At 38.4% G+C, this 6,385-nt stretch overlaps 1 non-coding gene across 1 annotated transcript; it reads left to right on the forward strand.

Moving 5' to 3' along the window:
- Window positions 1-4,906: 4,906 nt before the first annotated feature.
- Window positions 4,907-5,013, forward strand: LOC127133646 (small nucleolar RNA R71). The gene has a single exon (XR_007807598.1). It is a non-coding gene; the product is annotated as a small nucleolar RNA R71 (small nucleolar RNA).
- Window positions 5,014-6,385: the final 1,372 nt, after the last annotated feature.

The raw sequence follows: 6,385 nt of genomic DNA on the forward strand, positions 1-6,385 counted from the left end.
AGAAGAAAAATTTAATTAAAATAAAGAATATGAAGAATGAAAACTGAATAAAATCAAAAAGAATAATCAAAGAAAAAAAATAAAAAAAATGTGGGTTGTCTCCCACGAAGCGCTTTATTTAATGTCGCAAGCTCGACATAAAACTATTAAATGTTAATCTATTAATTTTGGAGACAATACGTCTAAGTGCAGGACTTGCGAGTCTTCATTGTTTTCATCATAGTGATAATGTTTTAGACGTTGCCCGTTTACGATAAATGATTCAATAGATTTTCCTTTAATTTCTACAGCTCCACTGGGAAAGACATTAGTGACTTGGAAAGGGCCTGACCATCTAGAGCGTAGTTTTCCTGGGAATAACTTAAGTCTAGAGTTAAACAATAGGACTACATCACCTTGTTTGAAAGTTTTTCTTGATATGCGTTTATCATGCCATTTTTCCGTTCTTTCCTTGTAGATTCTGGCATTTTCGTATGCGTCTTGTCTAAGTTCCTCTAATTCGTTTATATCAAGAATTCGCTTTTCACCGGCGGCCTTATAGTTTAAATTTAAATTTTTAATAGCCCAATATGCCTTATGTTCTAACTCCACTGGGAGGTGGCAAGATTTACCATAAATAAGCTTAAATGGGGTTGTTCCTATGGGAGTTTTGTAAGCGGTTCGGTATGCCCATAAAGCTTCGGGTAATTTTGATGACCAATCTTTCCTCGATGTAGCGACAGTTTTTTCCAATATTTGTTTGATTTCTCTATTAGACACTTCCACCTGTCCACTAGTTTGGGGATGGTAAGGTGTTGCTACTCGATGTTTTATACCATACTTAAACAATAATTTTTCGAGTATCTTAGATATGAAATGCGATCCACCGTCACTGACTACTATTCTTGGGACACCAAATCTTGGAAAGATTATATTCTTAAAGAGTTTAATTACTACCGATGTGTCGTTTGTTGGAGAAGCTATCGCCTCAATCCATTTTGATACGTAGTCAACCGCTACGAGTATGTACTTATTACCGAAAGAAGGTGGAAAGGGTCCCATGAAATCTATTCCCCACACATCGAAAATTTCTACTTCCAAAATGCCTTTTTGTGGCATCTCGTCACGTCTAGATATGTTTCCTGTGCGTTGACACCTATCGCATTTCTTGACAGCGGCATGCACATCCTTCCATATGTTTGGCCAATAAAGACCGGCTTGTAGGATTTTGGAGCAGGTTTTGGATGTACTTGCGTGTCCACCATAAGGAGCGGAATGACAATGTTGGATTATACTTTCTACCTCTTCTTCAGGTATACAGCGACGGAAAATACCACTGGGGCCTCTTTTGAAAAGTAAAGGGTCATCCCAGTAATAATGTTTTATGTCATGGAAGAATCGTTTCTTTTGTTGGTAGGATAAATCAAGTGGAACCACTCTGGCGGCTAAATAATTGACAAAATCGGCGTACCATGGTGTAACGCATACAACCAAGGTGGTCTCTACCTGTTCATCAGCTCTATTTTCTTCCAAATTAGCTATAAGTTTATCGTACGAGAAATCATCATTGATCGATGTTCTTTCCGGTTCCAGGTTTTCAAGTCTAGAGAGGTGATCTGCTACTACGTTTTCAGTTCCTTTTTTATCTTTGATTTCCAAATCAAATTCTTGTAGCAACAAGATCCACCTTAGGAGTCTAGGTTTAGCATCCTTTTTTGTTAAGAGGTACTTAATGGCAGCGTGATCAGTGTAAACGATTATTTTGGCTCCGACCAAGTAGGAACGAAATTTATCTAGTGCAAATACTACTGCTAAAAGTTCTTTCTCGGTCGTGGCGTAATTCATTTGTGCTTCATCTAGAGTTCTACTCGCATAATATATGATGTGAAGTTTTTTATCCTTTCGTTGTCCTAAAACAGCGCCTACGGTGTAGTCACTTGCGTCACACATTATTTCGAAAGGTTCATTCCAATCCGGGGTCTGCATTATGGGCGCGGAGATCAATGCTTGTTTAAGTGTTTGAAATGCTTCTAAACATTTATTGTCGAAGATGAATTCAGCATCTTTCATTAATAATCCAGTTAAAGGTTTAGTTATTTTAGAGAAATCTTTAATGAATCGTCGGTAAAAACCCGCATGTCCTAAGAAGCTTCGTATTTCTCTCACAGTTTTCGGAGGTTGAAGGTTTTCGATTACTTCTATTTTAGCTTTGTCTACTTCAATTCCTCTATTTGATATGATGTGTCCTAAAACAATTCCTTCTTGTACCATAAAGTGACATTTTTCCCAATTAAGTACTAGGTTTACTTTTACACATCGTTCTAGAACTCTTTCTAGGTTTTCAAGACATTCTTCGAAACTTTGTCCGCATACGGAAAAGTCATCCATAAAGACTTCCATGATGTTTTCGAGAAAATCGGCGAATATTGCCATCATGCACCTTTGGAAAGTTGCAGGAGCATTGCACAAGCCAAACGGCATTCGTCGATGAGCGAAGGTACCAAAGGGACATGTGAACGTTGTCTTTTCTTGGTCATCAGGATGAATTGGTATTTGAAAGAAGCCTGAGTAACCGTCTAGATAGCAGAAATGAGAATGCTTGGCTAATCGTTCTAACATCTGGTCTATGAATGGTAAAGGAAAATGATCTTTTCGGGTTGCTTTGTTTAGCTCCCTATAGTCAATGCACATTCTCCATCCCGATTCAATTCGTTTGGTTATAGTTTCTCCTTTTTCATTTTCGATCACTGTTATACCTCCTTTCTTTGGTACTACGTGTACAGGACTAACCCATTTGCTATCGGATATAGGATATATGATACCTGCCTCTAATAACTTCGTTACCTCCTTCTTCAATACCTTACTCAGGATCGGGTTTAGTCTCCTCTAATGTTCCCTAGAATTTTTACAGTCTTCTTCTAGCATGATGCGGTGCATACAAATAGAAGGACTTATCCCTTTAAGATCGGTGATGTTGTATCCTAGTGCGGTTGGATATTTTCTTAAGATATGTAGGAGTTTTTCGGTTTCAAGTTTTCCTAGGTCTGCATTGACTATCACTGGTCGTTCAAGTTCTAAGTCTAGGAATTCATATCTCAGATTTTTGGGAAGTGTTTTCAGGTCGAGGGTTGGTTTCTTGAGGCATTGTGTAGGATCCGATGTTATTGATAAACATTGGTTCAGTCTGTCTTCTACACGATAGTCGGACAAATCGTCATTTTCTAATTCTATTTCTTTGATGCATTCCTCGATGATATCCATGAAGTAACATGTGTCATCTATTGTAGGTGCTTTCAAAAATTTGGAAAGAATGAACTCAATTTTCTCCTCTCCTACTTCGAAAGTGAGTCGTCCTCGTTTTACATCTATGATAGCACCGGCGGTTGCTAAGAATGGTCTTCCCAATATAATGGGGGTAACTTCATCTTCTCTTATATCCATAATTATAAAATCGATGGGAATGTAGAATTGACCTATGCGCACGGGAACATTTTCAAGAATTCCTACGGGATATCTAACGGAACGATCTGCTAATTGCACAGACATTTTAGTTGGTCTTAATTCTCCCATTTCAAGTTTCTTGCATATGGACAAGGGCATAACACTGATACCGGCTCCTAAATCGCACAAAGCTTTATCTATGACAATTTTTCCTATATGACAGGGTATAGAGAAACTACCAGGGTCTTTAAGTTTAGGAGGCATATTCTGGATTATTGTGCTACACTCAGCAGTGAGTGTAACAGTTTCGCTGTCTTCAAGTTTCCTTTTATTAGATAAAATTTCTTTTAAGAACTTAGCATATGAAGGCATATGTGTAATAGCTTCTGTAAAAGGAATGGTGATGTTTAATTGTTTCAGTAGGTCAACAAATTTCTTAAATTGGCCCGCGTCTTTGGATTTAATTAGCCTTTGAGGATAAGGGATAGGTGGTTTGTAAGGCGACGGAGGTACATAAAGTTCTTTGTTTTCTACGGTTTCTTTATTACACTCTTCCTTTTCCTTAGGTCTATCTTCTTCCTCAGTTGACTTTTTAGAGTTTTGGTTCTCAATCCTTGGGTCAGACGGTCCTTCTACCTCTGTTCCACTTCTCAATATAATTGCATGAGCGTGGCCTTTCGGGTTAGGTTGGGGCTGTCCAGGAAAGGTACCAGTTGGGGCAGAAGTAGGCGCTTGTTGTTGAGCTACTTGCGAGATTTGTGTTTCCAGCATTTTGTTATGGGTAGCCAGGGCATCTACTTTACTTGCTAGTTGTTTAATTTGTTCGTTAGTGTGTACATTCTGGTTTAAGAACTCTTTATTGGTTTGCTGTTGAGAAGCTATGAAGTTCTCCATCATGATTTCCAAATTGGATTTCCTAGGAACGTTATTGTTAGGTGTAGATGGGGTCGACTTTTGATATCCAGGAGGTATAGCTGGGGCTTGAGCGGGAGCTTGACCTGGTGCGTATAAAGCGTTGTTACTTTTATATGAAAAATTAGGATGGTTCTTCCTGTTTGAGTTATAGGTATGCGAGTAAGGATTTCGTTGAGCATAGTTCACCTGCTCTGCTTGGATTCCTGTTAGGAGTTGACAATATGTAGGAGTGTGACCTTGAATTCCACAGACTTCGTAATTTTGAGTTATGGCAACCACGGTGGCTGGAGGTGATACATTTAAACTTTCAATTTTCTGGGCAAGAGCATCCACTTTTGCATTAACATGATCAAGGCTACTTATCTCGTACATGCCCCCTTTTGTTTGAGGTTTTTCCACCATTGTTCGGTCGCTTCCCCACTGATAATGGTTTTGGGCCATGCTTTCGATAAGTTGATAAGCGTTAGCCTAAGGTTTATCCATAAGCGCACCACCGGCGGCGGCGTCTATTGTTAACCTTGTGTTGTACAAGAGACCATTATAGAAGGTATGAATTACTAACCAGTCCTCTAAACCATGGTGTGGGCAAAGTCTCATCATGTCTTTGTATCTTTCCCATGCTTCGAAAAGAGACTCGTTATCTTTTTGCTTAAATCCATTTATTTGGGCTCTTAACATAGCTGTTTTGCTTGGAGGAAAATATCGGGCAAGAAAGACTTTCTTCAACTCATTCCATGTGGTGACTGAGTTGGAAGGAAGAGACTGAAGCCATCTTCTAGCTTTATCTCTTAACGAGAAAGGAAAGAGACGAAGTCGAATTGCCTCTGAAGTGACACCATTAGCTTTAACAGTATCAGCGTATTGGACAAATACGGATAGATGAAGGTTTGGATCCTCGGTAGGATTTCCAAAAAAATTGATTCTGTTGCACTGCCTGCAACAACGAAGGTTTAAGTTCGAAGTTGTTTGCTTCGATTGCGGGTGGAGCAATACTCGAATACGGCTCATCTTGCGGGTGGAGCAAAAACATTGGTATTAACTTTGTAAATTGAGACCAGAAAAAGAGTGACTATATTTTGAAATAAATTTAAACCAACTCAGTTTTGATTCCTTTATTCCGCTTACTTTACATACCAATATCTAAATTAATTAGCCGGACATGGCAAATACGCATAAACAATAATCATGCATAAATACAGCCATATCAAACAGACAATATAAATAAACAGCAGCACACATCATATGTAAATTAAAACAATAACACAATAAATGAACCTGGAAAATTACTAGAAATCTTGGTTTTGTTCCTAGCTTCGACGCTCAAACACTCCACCACAAGTCGGTTGGATTTGTTCTTCACAATTCTTGATCAGACAGATAAATAAAAACAAGGAAATAAAATACTATGATCTAACGTAAGGTTAGACCCAGTGAAAATTATACAATAGTTTCCGGTGTAGAAACTATTGTGAGAAAATAAATTGAATGCTTAGTAAATTAAGCTAGCAAAGAAAATAAAATAAAAAGCAAAGAAAATAAAATGCTGAGAAAATGGAATGCTGAAGAAAATATATTGCTGTAAAAATATTGCACGGCGTAGAGTCATGTCAATTGGATCCTTTGAGGTCTATTTATATTCCTCCATAAAGTAACCGTTTCCTCAAAAGCATCTTCCGTAGGGTTTTTCAAGCGTCAACGAGTCCAAGAGGAAAAATAGGAGCGAACTGCCTTCTGTTACGCACGTCAATGCCAAAAAGTAGGAGTGGGGTGTGTGACGTCCGTCACACCATGTGTTACGGTCGTAACACTAAGTAGAGGGGCGTGACGCTCGTCACATGCCTGTGGCGGTCGTCACAGACTATTTTCCTTGTAGTTGGCGTGGGCTGGGCTTTAGTGAGATGCTTTCCTACAGAATCCTCTTTTTGCACCCCTTTTCTTTCCTTTTCACACATGCTTCAAATAATGTTACCTGAAATAAATAATAATAGAATACCAAGTAATATCGAATAATATAAAATAAATCGAATCAAATAACACTATAATTTAATTA

This window comes from Lathyrus oleraceus, chromosome 3 (assembly GCF_024323335.1).
Source record: "Lathyrus oleraceus cultivar Zhongwan6 chromosome 3, CAAS_Psat_ZW6_1.0, whole genome shotgun sequence".
NCBI classification, from domain to species: Eukaryota; Viridiplantae; Streptophyta; class Magnoliopsida; order Fabales; family Fabaceae; genus Lathyrus; species Lathyrus oleraceus.